General features: G+C 36.9%; 1 long non-coding RNA gene across 5 annotated transcripts in view; it reads right to left on the bottom strand.

Moving 5' to 3' along the window:
• The window catches only part of LOC106730574, a 290,488-nt gene that overhangs the window by 93,070 nt on the left and 182,324 nt on the right, over positions 1 to 15,094 (bottom strand). The window contains exons 1-2 of one of the 5 annotated variants that reach the window (XR_004325912.1): positions 8,937 to 10,453; positions 7,869 to 8,106 (exon numbers count right to left, since the gene is read on the bottom strand). The exons of 3 other annotated variants lie outside the window; for them this stretch is intronic. This is a non-coding gene — a long non-coding RNA (uncharacterized LOC106730574). Of the gene's footprint in view, positions 1 to 7,868; positions 8,426 to 8,936; positions 10,454 to 15,094 lie in introns of those variants that run through there. One more of the 5 variants, XR_004325911.1, reaches the window with a different exon arrangement.

Raw genomic sequence — 15,094 nt, 5'->3', positions numbered from 1 at the left:
TGATTATCACCTGAAAAGAATATCCGGCTTTTGTGTTTTCTGGTTTACTCATTATGCAAACCGAACCACTTGGTTATTTTTAATGAATCAATCTCTAGTAATTATTTTCACACAAAGACTACAAAAAAGCAACACCAAAACAAAAATCAAAAACAATCAGAAGAAATTAACAACATCTGAAAGTGATTCAAGACATGACTGTAGGCTTTTTTATTAAAACCAGTGAATCTGAAGTTTCAATTAATGAACCACAATTCTTGGTTATTTGCTTAACTAATAAAGTTTGTTACTAGGCAGAAAATGGAGGGTAATGAAGATAAAGTATCAAAGCTTGAGAACAGTTACCTTTGGCAGAAATTGTGCAAGTTCAAAGTGCCTAAATAAGAAAATTTGCAAAACAGTATCAAAGGGATCACAAAAAATTGTACTTTTGCACCTATGCTCCTAAGGAACTCTCTCTGTATTACAACCAAGTAAGGTTTATTTGTGCTCAAAATAGTAGGTACATAGCATCAACGTGCTGTAAAACACAGTGGTTATAAAATTTTATCATAAATAATGAGAAAAAGCAAAAAATAAAAGATTTACACACTTCAGGGTTAGATGGAAAGTTTTAGTGTTATTTTTATTTCTGAAAGTAATTTTATATATAATAATTCTATAGCTAAATATGTGCCATATTTATACTAATCTCCATGCTCTGAAAACCCACTGTCAAGAAATCAAATCTAGAAAATCTAAACTAAGAGAAGGATTCTGTTTATTCATGCTATACCAGTGCTCCCACACAGAGCAGAAAAAGGCAGGGAAAATACAAAAATAATTTATTTAAGACATCTTATTGCTGCAGAAGCAACAAAAACTAGCAACTAATAAACTGACTATGGGAGGACCATGGAGAAGTGATCTCGTGACCCGCAGCCATTCTTTCTGGGGAGCATCTGTCAATTTAGAGCCCCAGGAAGAAGGGAAGAATATAGCTTAGCCTGGACAGGGAGCCACTATGGGGAAAGCAAAACCAGTGGAGTGTTCAGTGGCTGAACAGCACTAGAAAAACAAGACTGTAGAGCTGAGTGGCCTCAAACATACAGCATATTTCCTCCAAAGACATGTGCTAAATTCTGACTGCACAGGAACAAGGAAAAATAGCCAAGCCAAAAACCTCTGAAAATTAAAGCAGACTGTTCCACAGTATTGTGGTACTGAAGGGGAAAAACCCTCCATATAAAAACAGTATTTTCAGGTCAAAGTCTTTGCAGGAGTGGTGCACTGTTGCTCCACAGCTTTATTTAAAAAAAAAAAATTAATGGAGGGAAAAGGAAGAAATGGAGAATTCATTCTTGTCCCTGGCAAAGGACTGAAATGCAAAGAAACCAGGAGAGACTTGAGTGGTTACACAGGGTAAATGTGACAAAACTGAAGACTTGAGGGTCTTCATGAACATTTGCTGAATTCTGAAGATGCCTGAAGAAGGGGGCTAATAAGTAATGCCACAGAATTTTCCTCATTTACTCATTGCAAAGGACAGAAACATCATCCAAGGATAGGGATCCCAGAGAATAATCTGAAAAAGTGTTCAATGAAAAACTTGGGAAGTCTCGGGCCAAAGACAAAAATCAAACCAGAGGGAGACTGCCTTTTTTGTTTGCTAATCAGAGACAATTATGCTTCTTTCATAGATAACCTCATCTGGTCCTTCTGTAATTTTTTATTCACCATGTGTACCACTCACTCAAAACCATTAGGCATCAATTAACTGATTACCAAGAAATGCAACTTTAGAAGGTGATACACTTACTGGAGTTAGCAGACATGTACTTTAAAATAACAATGGTTAGTATGCTGATAAAAAATAAACAATCAAGAGTTAATTCTATAACTGATAATATAACATCTAAAATTAAGACATCATTAGTTGCGTTTACTGACAGACTGGACACAGTAAAAGACAAAATTAGTAAAGTGGAAGATAGGTCAAAAGACAATACACTAACTGAAATACAGGGAGAAAAAAAAAGTCTGGGAAGTAAAAGAGCTTAAGAAGCATGAAGGGCACAGTGAAAAGGTCTTAAATATGTGAAATTGGAGAAGAAAAAGAATGGGATAAAAGAAACATCAGAAGAAACAATGGCTTAAATTGAACAAAAAGATAGAGAGACGTTTTCAGGGAGCTCTTCAAACCTGAAGCAAAATAACTGCATAGCAAGTCATATGTAGGCACACTGTGATAAAACTGCTGAAAGCAAAGAGAAATGGAAAGTATGAAAAACAGCCCTTGGAAAAAGACACAATACCTTCAAAGAGAAACTTTACGGTGACAGCAGAGTTCTAACAGAAGTCAAAAAAGCCAAAGACAAAAGCATGGTGTCTTTAAAATCGGGAAAAATAAATAACTGCCAACCTCAAATTGCATGTCCAGTGAAAATGCCCTCTAAAAATGAGTATGAAAGTCATTTTCAGGCAAATAAAAGCTAAAAGTGCATTGATTAGAAACCTTCATAAAAAGAAATACAAATGAGAATTCTTTCTGAAAAAGAAAAATGATCTCAGGCAAAAACATAAAAGCAGAAAGAAGCACATAGTAAAACAAAAGAGTTAAAAAGATTAGAAAAGGTTTTTAAAAGTGGGCACATACAAGCAAATATCAACTGTACAAAGTAACAGTAAATCTTGAGAAGCTAAAAAACATACTGACATGTCAGCTGAATGTAATTTGTCATCCTGGATAGGATCCTAGAATAGAAACAGATCATTGGGTAAAAACTAAGAAAATCTGAAAAAAAATTAGGGACTTTCATTAATAGTATATCAATACTGACTGGTTCACTAATTGTGACAAAGGTATCATAATAATGTAAGACATGAAATAGGGACAAACTGAGTTATATAGCAACTCTCTATAGCATCTTCATAAGTTTTCTGTAAATCTAAAACAATGCAAAATTAAAAGTTTACTAAAACATACAGAATTAAAGTGAATGACAATAATACAAAAATTTGGAAAAGTATGAGTTAAGTATTCTAAAATTCTAGCATTATCAGGCAAGTGGTAAAAACAATAATTTAAGGGAGACCCTAATAAAGATGCAGGCTGTGCCCTCTAGAGTAATATTGTGTAACAGAATTTCTTGCAATGAGAGAAATGCCCAGTTGTGATAGAAAAGAGCAAATCTGACTCCATATTAGATCTGTTCCTTTGGCTTTAACCCTGTGCTCTGTTTCCTAGGCTTAGTCTTGCTGGTTCTGCACCTTTTGTAAAAGAATGCTGCCTACAGCCTGAAATATTCAGGACAGCCTAGTCTCAAGGCTCTAACCTTTAAGGATGTTAACACTTTTCCATTCATATGAAGATAAGCTGCAGAATAGAAAATAATGTTTGTTTTGTTGGAGGTTTTACAGGGACACCATGATCTGACCCGTGTAGACAGCTGCAAGAAGAAAGGATTCCAAGAACAAAGAATTCCTACACCAAGAAGTTTGCAACAACCAAGCATACACGCACCCCTTTTTAGTATAAAAGGAGCCTGAATTCTGACGTGGGGAAGATGGTTCTCCGGGACGTTAGTCCCCTATCTTCTCACTCTGCTGGCTTTCCGAATAAAGTCGCTATTCCTTGCCCCAACACCTCGTCTCCTGATTTATTGGCCTGTCATGTGGTGGGCAGAATGAGTTTAGACTCAGTAATGCAGTATCTGTACTTACAACACCTTAACCACTAGCTGTGTGAGACTACTGTCCACTTGAAATGCGGCATGACTGAGGAACTAAATTTTAAATTTTATTTCAATTTAAACAGCACCTGTAGTTAGAGGCTACCACATTGTTCTCAGAAACTGAAAATTAATTTAAAAATTATATTTGACTATTCCAATTAAAAGCAAAGAAGCAGAGAAAACATAACATAATACAGGTGGGCCAAAAAGATAACAAATACTAAAATGGTTGCTATAAATGCAACTGCATCAATATTACATTAAATGAATTTGGACTAAATGCTCCAAGTAAAAGACAAATTATATATGCAGCTTACATCCAAGCTGTCTACTCTTTATAAAGAAAAACACACGTTAAATACAAGAACATAGAAAGTTTGAGAGAAAAAGAGGACAGGAAAACATATATCATGCTAACTAAAAATAATACATGATGGATGATGTATACACAGAGCAGTTCTATCAATAGCAGTTAAATTAGATTTTAAGACAAGAAGGATTTCCACAGATAAAAAGGGATACTTCAGAATGCTAAAGAGAGCAATTAAGAGAAAGATGCCATAATCCTAAATCTACATGTATCTAAAAACACAGCTTCAAAAAATACAAGCAAAATTTGACAGAAATGAAGGAGAAAGACGCACATTCCCAACCATATATGAAGATTTTAACACCGATTTCTAGACAAGTGGCAGAAAAGTCAGTCAAAATAGTAAAGATGTAAAATATCTGGAATTAACAAACTTTACCTAATTAGCGTATGGAAAACGTGCTAGCAGTGACAGAATTAAGGTCTGTTTCAAATTCTTATGGGTTATTTACCAAAATTGACCATAATATGTGAATGACAACAAATTTTAAAACATTGAAATAATTCAGAGTATGTTCTGATATGAGAAATAATTATTAAAGACATACCAGTGAGTAAAGGACAGAAAAAGACTAACGGAAAAATAGCCAAGAACCAATAGGAAATAAAGCCACTAAAAAATTGAAGGCATTTCATAAAACAGTATTCAAAATGTCTAACATACAAAAAAGTGCTTCATATTATTATTCATCAACAAAATGCAAATTAAAAACCAAAATGAGATTCTATTATAATTACATAGGAATGGCTAAAGTGAAAAAATAAAAGATGGTATTAAGTGTTAGCAATGACATGGAAAAAGTGGAATTTTCATTCACTGTCAATGGAAATATAAACTGGTACAACTAGTTTGGGAAACTGTTCAGTACATCGTATGTAAGTTATATATATGCATCCTCTTATGACCCTATTTCATTCCTAGTTATACAAAGAACAGAAAATTGTGCATATGCTCATCAAAAGACAATTGCTAGGATGTTTACAGCAGCACTATCCCTGGTAGACTCAAGCTGGAAAAAATTATCCACCATGAGCAGAATGGATTTATAAACTGTGCTGTATTTATGCTGTGAAAAGGGCAGTAAGAAATTAACAAATCACAATGATATACAACAGGAATAAATCTCAGACATAAATTGTTGAGTCAAAGAAGCCAGACACAAGAAATGTTCTCTGATATACAAGATCTTGTGGTAGCTCACAGTGAAAAAAAAAAATGTGACAATGAATATATGTATGTTCATGTATAACTGAAAAATTGTGCTCTACACTGGAATTTGACACAACATTGTAAAATGATTATAACTCAATAAAAAAAATGTAAAAAAAATATCTCAATTCAGATTTCCCAAAATAAAAATAAAAACTAAAAAAAATAATAACAAAATAAAATAAAAGTTCTCTGTGCAATTCTATATATATAAACCTCAAGGTCAGGCAAAACTAATCTATGTCAATCTTGAAGGTATATTGACTGGAAGGCTGAATGAGGAGGCTTCTGGGATGCTGGTAATACTCTGTTTCTTACCTGGGTTCTGGTTTCACAGATGTGTTCATTTTGTGGAATTTCTTTGAGTTCTACATTTACGATTAGTCCTCTTTTTTGTATGTATGTATTTCACTAAAATGTTTGCGCCAAGGTTTGAATATGGAGGTATTGATTGAGAAGATATCTTTAGAGAAGTTGTCTGTTCAGCCTTTCTTTTATATCAAGCTAAGCTTTGATTGAAATTTAAGATGTATATTTCATATAAAATTGAGATATATATTTCAGATTTACACATCTTCCAGAGATAGTTTCAGATACATTCTACATACCCCAGCCTTAACATTTCTACGACTTCTAAGTACAGTCTCTTTCCCATTAGGAGTCTTGACCTGAAGGATGTCTCACATGCGAGCAGAGAGTTTCTACCCCCATTCTGCATTTTGAGAGTTCTCAGTTCTTGCTGTCCATAAATTGGTATACTTCCTTTTTCTATGCTGCTGCTGATCTCCATGTTTCTGGTAATCGGTTTTTTGTATCTCAGGAAATAAGGAAGAAATTCCCACATACTTACCTTCAGGTTTCTGGGGGTGGGGGCAGTGGTCAGTTACAGGAGAACTGTGCCTCCAATTCATAGGCTTTTGTTTTTAACTCAGCCCTTTGCTTCTCAAAGCCCATAAGTGTTGATAACCTGGGGGGCTTGAGAGTCTTAAAGCACAGCTTCATTCTATACCTAGAACTTGTACCACCCTTGGTGTCCACTCACACCTGTTCATTCTGGCCTAGCCTACCGGATTCCTTCCTCATTCATGATAATGCTCCATCAGGAACCCTTTATGTTGATCCTCACCTCCAGATCCATCAGTTCACCAGTCAGTTTTTATATATCTGAACCCTAATTACATATAGTGCTCTAGTTCTTTCTCAAGGAGCTAGTGGGCACCCTATGAATCAAGCAACGTTCCCAAACATTCCCAAGATGAGAGTGTCCCTAAATATTTTATAAATTAGGACACTTCTCTGCTAAATGTGAAAAAAAAACCACTCTGTCCCTGCCCACAAGTGTATCAAAGTCTCAACTTTGTACTTTTCAAGATACCAAAATAAGTGTCAAAAATCAATATGGAGGGGCAAGCAAAAGATAAATCAATAGAGCTGTAAAATGCAGCATCTTAAATCAGTCCAAGATTAGCCTGACATAAAGCAAAGGCTGGATAGACAAGTTCTTCAAAGATACCTTCCCAATCAATACTCCCATATTCACACGTCAGTTCAGTCAGGTGTGAGTGACAGCAGGGGAAGGAAACTTGCCAAGGATGTCCCCTTTTCCTGGCATGTTTAAGCCTCTCCCCTTCTCACTTACTTTTTATTTTCTCCTACTTGTCTGGATATAGCGATCAGCATGAGAGCTCTTCCAAATGCCATTAGTTTGAACTGCAACCAGTGATGAAGAAAAGAACTGAGAAATATTGAAAATCACTCACTTTTGTCTGGTGAGATCTTCCTTCCCTAGATCCCTGTTTCTATACTGTTCTTCTTCATCCAAACTAGTGAACTGGCTCCAGCGAATCGCATTCATCTCTACCTATCTTTACCTTCAGCTCCAGCTTTGGGAAAACAGTTTGTTCATGATAGGTTAAGATTGGGGGTAACAGAGAGCCCCCAAATCTCAGTGGCTTTAAAAACATTTTTATTCCTCACTTAAGCAAGTCATTAGTGCATCGGCCTGATGCTTCGGGGGATCTATCCTCTATGTAATGGCCCAGTGTCACACCTCCGCATCAGCATGTGCTTCCTGTGACCACACAGCAAGGGTGAAAGCACTGAGGAGTCTCACAATGAAAGGAAGTCATCCTGGAAGAAACATGGGTTACTTCTGCTCACATCCCATTAGGAATGTAAGTCAACGGCCACACATCACCTTAAGAGGGCAGAGAAGTGTCACCCCTCCCTTCAGTCTTGTCCTAACAGAAGGCAAAAAGAAACGACTGGTTAAATAAAATATGTTGAGCAGCTAATGCTTTATAACAGTCACCCAACCTAGACCAGGTTTTAATGTTTACACAATACAAAGGAGAAAGAAATAATCAAGCATGAAGAGAGTGAACACTGGGTAAGGAAAGGCGATCAGGCTCCAGTTCTATTACGGAATCTATCTTGCATAGCTTCACAGAACACTGCCTCAAGAAGAGGTCGGAGGCCAACCTTAGCTCAGCAGAAAAGTGTGATTTAACAGGTTGATGACATCAGCTACAAGCACAAGAATGAGTATTGCTATGTCATAGGTTGACTTACTCACCCCAGTTCCAACCCTCTGTCAATGCCCGTACTTTTGCCTGGCCCCACGAAGGACAGAGTAGACTCTTCTATTCTTTGACTTGGGGTTGGCTCTGTAACTTGTCTCAGTCAATGGCATGTGGGTAGGAGTATGCACTTTCTGAGCCAAGACCTCAGGTCCTCCTGTGTTTCCACTTGCTCTCTCATGTCTCTGCTGTTTTCATGATTAGAGCACATCTCAGGTGGTGCTGTGGTCCCAGCTGAAGGATGAGAGATACATGAAAGGAAACAACCCTGGTCCCCAGAGCCTGGCGCAGAGCTGCCCCAGGCATCCCATAAAACTGCACAGTGAAGCCAAGTCACAAAGCCGAGCCCCACCCACATCAGCTGAACTTCTGCCAACCTTCAGAGAGACAAGAACAGTTACAAATGATTGTTGTTTTAAGCCATGGAATTTCTGGGTAATTTGTTTTGAAGCAAGAATGAATCGATACATGGTACACGTGCCAGCCACTGGCCATTCATAAATTACAGTGGATTAAAAAAAACAACAACCCAGAATCTGGACTACAAAAAGAATGGGAGATTGCTACATAAAGAAAAAGAAAAGCATTCTTGAGGATTAGGAAAGAAAAATAAAAATGAATATATTTAATGTGAGTATTTTCTTAATAATCAAGATACATGAGCTAAGAGTATATGTTCTAATTTGTGATTATATGAAAAAATTTCAAAGATTCAAAATTTGACTTTTTTATATAAGGTATGATTTACTTTAAAAATCGGGAAAATGAAATTGGAGCAGACCCAATAATAACATGAATGCCATCAATAATCAGTCTATAAAATTATAAACATGAACATGATGTTTATTACAAAATCCTTTTGCATTGGAATTAAAGGGATGTCAGTTTTGAAGGAGGTGACTTTTAGAAAAACAAAAGAAAACATTAGTTTTAGAGAGTAAAACCACTGAATTCAGTGGCTTAAAAAATACATAAAAATGTAAATAGATTTTTCAAGGTAAATTTCAGAACAACAATTTCTCAAATGAGATAATGAAATATTTAAGAAAACTAATTTGACATACCTTCTGAAGTAGAGACTGACATCAAGAGGGTAGCCAGGCCCTAGCTAATATATGCCAAGCAAATATTGATTTGGCAGGATTATGTGTCCAACCCAAACTTTTTATATTTTCATATATAGGAAATGGTGAAAGCAAATAAAGAGTAGTAAGAGGGTCAGGAGCATGTAGCATGAACAGTTGCTGACCTGGTCAAAGTGACCCCAAGCAGGCTTTCTTTTTTTTTTTTTTTTTTTTTTCTCTCATTAATGTTACTGAGAGATTCAAACCCAAGGATTCTCAGCTTCACTTGCATCAGAATCACTTGGGATGCTTTTTAAAATACAGGTGTCCAGGCCCCTCTCCCCCCAATTCCATTGTTCTAATATTGGTATTTTTTAAAAGATGCCTGTGCCATTTAAATGGTAACCAAGGTTAATAATCGTCACGACTTTAAACTATACCAAGTATACATAAGTCAATTAATGATTAATTACAATTGCCCACTCTCCAATCCCAGGCTGTTCCCCATCTCATTGCATTCCTGATTGGGTCATGTGCTCTGATTATCAAACCCTGGAGGAACTGTCACATTAAATATTTACAAAGTAACACAGTGATATTTTTGTAAGCTGTGTCTCACAGTCTTCAAGGTGGATTACATAACAGATAAAGGCAGAAGGTTACCGGTTAACCCCCAAAAGAATCTGCTTTAACTATAGAAGTGATTATGTAGGCAAAAGGTACTAGTTCCTAGCTATATGAAGCAGAGTACGCGTTTAGTTTCCGCATCGTGCTACGGAAGGGACTGAACAACAGATCTCTGATGTCATGGGTTTGACTTGTGAAAAAGAATACATTTTAAATATAGATACATCGTATTGAAGCTATATGTACAGGTGATTTAAAAAAAGAAAATACTAGCTGAAAATGAACTACAGTCCAGATGTAGGAGCTAGGTACATGGAATGTAAAAAGGCGTAAGAGTGACTGTTTTACCAAAAAGAAAGAAGAAAGAAGATGGGAAGGAGGGAGGAAGTAAGGAAGGAAAGGTGAGAGGGGGAGCAGGAGGGAGAGAGGAAGGGATAAAGAAAGGAAAAATCAGCTGCGGGGGAATCAAGTAAAACAAATAATGGAACAATTTCAAATTTACGCCTCACTACTTGACTGAAGGGATAACAACAGAAAACTCCTTTTGGAGTTATTTTCTGTAAATAAAATGATGCGCTTGCAGCTACAGACCATTTCTCATGCTCTTAGTGTAGCCCATGAAACATCAGATATATATAATAGGTAGTAAGACCCTGAGCAGCTTTAGCAATTAAAAAAAAAAATGTTGAACAGTCAGGACTCCGCTCACTGTCCCTGTTTCTCTTCCAAAAGGCAATCTGATTATAAGTCTCTCCCAGATTTGGAAGCTGCTCATCCCACTAACAGGGGAAATTTATCAGCCTCCTCCCGCCATGGCTGAGCAGATGACAGAACAAAAGGGCAGCAGACAACAGGAGCAGAGGCAGCCAACAAGTTTCCTGCCCAGGCAAACAGAGAGGGTAGCAGGAGAGGGGGGAGGAGAGGAAAGAAATGGTAACAGAAGCTTTTTTTATGCCAGAATTCTAAGAGTGCCTTTGTTGTAAAACACAGGCGTTGATTTCCTGTTTCCGTAGCTTGTGATTGGTGAGTTATTTTTACATTTATCTTAATGAGGTTACACCCTGCTCTGAGGTTTCACAAGGCATTTTCCTGCCTATGAAACAAACAAAATATTCTTCTCTCTTAAATTGGTTTCTTCGTTGACCTTGGGAGAGCTGAACAAGAGACTGGTCTGGGTTACACATTAACCTCTGTGTCTAAGATCCTGCAGGGAGAAGAAGCAATCAGGCTTTGCTAACGCTGAGAATTCTTTACCGGTGAGACTCAGAAGTCAGCGTTATCTACTGACTTTCATTTGTACCTTGAAAAGTTACAAAGGACCAGGAAGTAAATTCCTAAATTGCAGAGGAAAAGTTCTCAAAAAAAGTGTAAATATACATTCGGCCTTGAACAATGCATCTTAAATCAATTCTGACAAAAATCTTGTGGGGGTGAATAAAAATTAATGGAACATGATTCATTGTGGGCATCAAATATTCAAATTAATAAAGAGCACGGCCAAGTAGACACGATTATTTTATTCTTCAGTTATTACCTGCATGCTGCAGTGGACAGAGGAATTTGGAATGTGTCCTTTATTGCTGCCATGCTGCTTCGGGCCGCTGGCTTGGGAATTAAGGATTCATGCGTCTACATAATGATATATGATTAGCACTGTGAAAGTAATTGAACTCTTCGCTCTAGACAATCCCTTGCAGTGTCAGCAAGAAGCTGGAACAAACTGTGTCATTTAGCAGAGTGATGCTGTAAGTGAGAAAAACCTCTGATCCCTGCACAATTAACTTCCTAATAATTTTTAAGTTCTCAAGATTAAATGAGAGAATTAATATAACAGACCATGTAAATGGGCATCAGAGAAATAAAGCAATGCAAAGGCAGTAAAAGGGATGGGAAATTTAAGAAAATTAACAATTGTTCTCAAATATAGTAAGAGACAGGTGTCAGGCTGTTAAAAGGATGATTGTTGTAACTGGAGCAGCTGAAGATGGTGAACGCACAGCTGTTGCAAAGATTAGTTGTATAGTAACAGAGAATTCTCCTTGTTTTGCTGTGCAATCCACCAAACCAAATTATATTATAACAAACTCATAAAAGTATCCTGGAAACTGAAGTAATAATGATATTGACACCTGTTTTACATAATAAAACATGATAACTCAAGTCACTTACCATTACTTTACGCCTTCAAAATCTCAGGACACTGGCTTTATTATTTGTGAAATTTCTCAATCTTCTTCATTAAATGTATGAAATAGCTCAATAATCATTTTAAGACAGCAATAATGCAATTGCATTAGGTTGCATTAATTTCCAAATTATCAAACTTTGCAAGTAATATTTTCTCTCTGAAGCTCACTAGTTCCCAACATCCTTTTACTTTGGGAGTTTAGTTTTATCAAAATGTTATTGTACTCTGTGCAGAGTGAGGAGTTGTATTTCAATTAATTCTGTAAAATTTGATGAGCATTCCTCTTGGATAAGGACTGGACTATACTGGGTTCAGGCTCAGAGTCTCACTGATCTTTAGGGAAAAAAGGAAAGAAGGAAAGATTGCTTTGTAATTATTCTCAAATGATTTTTTGTTTTTTATGATCTAATTAATCTAATTAATATCCTTGGGAACGACAAAAAGCATGGAACAGAATGAAAAAAACTATCAAAACAGAAGGGTGACTATATTTATGTCTGCCTATGGTATTTCTTTTTTAAAAGAGTCTGTGAATAAAAATGATTCCAGTCACTCATTCACAAATTTCTGGAGACTACATTCCTTAGTGGCAGGGGCCTAAGTTTATTCAGTGAAGTTTTTGTTCGTAATATTTTGTTTTGATAAATTATAAAATTTTTTCACACCTTTATAAATCATTACCACCTCATGTGAGTTCCATTCACAATGGCAAGTGGCTGCTAGTTCTGCCAACCATGTGAACTGAAAATCAAAATATTAGTATATTTGAGCTGATAAATTACTATGAGAATTCATCTCAAACACTACTCTTATGCAACGTCGGAAACTCTTCCATGTGCTTACATATAGAAGACGGCTGACTACATAAATAATATTAAACTGACCGAACACAAGATACTAATCATTCATTTCTTGTTGGTGATCAGGTAAGTTCTGTTTCTACCTGAATAGATTTAAATAAAAGCATTCATCTTTTCTTGTTAAAGTTAATTTGGTACTGTAGAACTCAAATGCTTAGAGTTTAATTCTATGGGGGTTTTTTTCTGCCTCGTTCTTGTTTGTGTGTTTTGGTTTATGCTGGAGTGAGGCTGCTACGCAATTAAGCTTCCACTGGTTTTTAATAACCACTACTGACTGGCTCACTGAGTCTGGATCCAAGGTTTGATCAGAATGAAGACTTTTTGCCTGGGTCCCTTGTGCATTAGTATTTGAGTAACCAAAGAGACCAACATGAAGTAATGATGAATTTTTATATTACTGAACTATTTTCTTTATAAAGAAGGGGAGAGAGCATTAGATTAACTGTGTTAAAGAAATAGTTCGGGTTTAACTTTTTCTAAACACTTCTTAAAGTTTGGTTGAATTTTTTCCAAACTTCCAAGAGCATTACTTCACTTGTGGACTCTAAAACCTTAAGGAAATTTTGCTTGTAAGAGAGTGGTTAGAATAATGTAATGAAAAATTTGATTATTGCTGCTGATACGGACAACTGTCAAAGGTATGTGTTCAGGGTGACATCAGCATTTTGAGGTGGTGAATCTGGTCACAGCATTTTGAATAATGTACTGTGATCAGTTGCCTATTTCACAATCTCTGCCATTGAAAGAGTAAATCAAGCTTCTCTAAATCTTTCGTTTTTCATTGAAGTAGCTGCCAGTTAAACAAATTAGCTGAAATTCTCATGTAAGTTTATAGAAATAAAAAATCTAAGCTAGTAACAAAAAAAATGACTATTATGTTAAGTTCTGGAATTATGAAAAATCCTGGAGCATAAAAAAAGGCATGAAGCTGAGTCCTAGAAGCCAGAAAATTTAGGATTTAGACTATGTAGTACGTCAACAACAAGGAACACGGTGGGCATCTGGGAATTCCTGGCTTTTCTATGTCCCTTTAACTTACTCGAATGTCCTATTTGTTTACCTACCGTCTCTTCCTTGATCTCCACCTCATGCCTATATCCAAAACTGTGCCAATGGCATAAGAGTCGGCTTTTGTTTTTCTCATGATTCTATGCCCTGCAATGTCCAACAGATCACCTTTAATTTAAAGAGCTCACAAATACATTTAAATGAATTGATCAGATGAACACCCAGGGATTCAAACATGGAGAATGGAGGTCCAAGATAGCACACAGAAACCAACCAGGAAGAAGGTATGTAGAAAGCAGTAGGGAAAATAAATGAGTAACAGCAGAAGCTCTAAAAAAATAAAAGCAGCACGCAGACAGGCTTCAGTAATTGGAGAATCAAGACAAAGTGAAACTTCCTTTCACTCAGTTCCCAAATATTAGTCAAGCACCAGGCCGCATGGCGAACACTGCGTGACAGCAGTGAATAAGAAAAACCATCTCCTCTGCCCTCCTGTAGCTTGTTGCCTGGTGGAAAGCACAGTGAGGGAGATAAACACTGTTCGTGAGTCAATAGTAATGCGTAGACAAGGAGTGGGGTCAGCCAGGACTTCTGTGAATAAATGACATCCATTCTGAGATCTCAAAGGTGAGGGGGAAAAAAAGCACCCATCCAAAAAGTGAGAATAAATACATTCCAAACAGAGCGAACATGTACCAGTTTCCTGAGCTGAGAAAACACAATGTCCAAGAAACTGGAAGTAAAAGCCAGGGAGGCTGGAGGAGTGAGAGGGGGTTTGGCAGAAGATGAAACTGGAGAAAGAAGCAGTGGCAAGATAATGCAGAGGCTTGAAAACCAACGTAAACATTTTTATTCCAAGTGCAATGGGAGAGCTTCACACCTATGCCAAGTGCAGTAGGGGTCATGATGTAATTTAACTTAAAAAAATAAAATGGAAGGAAGGAAGGAAGGAAGGAAGAGAGAGAGAGAGGAAAGAAAGAGGAAAGAAAGGAAGAAAAGAGGAAGGAAGGAAGGAAGGAAGGAAGGAAGAAAAAGAAAGAAAGAAAGAAAGAAAGAAAGAAAAAGAAAGAAAGAAAGAAAGGAAAGGAAAGGAAAGGAAAGGAAAGGAAAGAAAGAAAGAAAAGGAAAGGAAAGGAAAGGAAAGGAAAGGAAGAACCTCTCTGGTTGCCATGTGAAGATCAGATTTTACGGGAAACCAGAGGGGAAGGGGGGGGGGGCTAGTTAAAGACCATAGAATTATCTCTGATGAGAGATGGATGATGGCAGCCTCAATCTGAGCCATCACGGCAATGACAGGGAAAAGTAGAGCTCTTTGAACAGCATTTGCTGAAGGACTGGATGGTGGAGATGGGCGTGAGGAAAGTAAGGAACCAGAGCAGACTTTTAGAGAAAACAAGTGAAAGTGAACGCATTTACAGACATGGTATTCTCTTCCCAACAAAAGGGAGGGACGACCAAGGTTGAGAAGAAGTCTG

This window comes from Camelus ferus, chromosome 14 (assembly GCF_009834535.1).
Source record: "Camelus ferus isolate YT-003-E chromosome 14, BCGSAC_Cfer_1.0, whole genome shotgun sequence".
NCBI classification, from domain to species: Eukaryota; Metazoa; Chordata; class Mammalia; order Artiodactyla; family Camelidae; genus Camelus; species Camelus ferus.
Note: the sequence above shows the minus strand (reverse complement) of the source record. Positions and strands in the feature narration are given on the sequence as shown.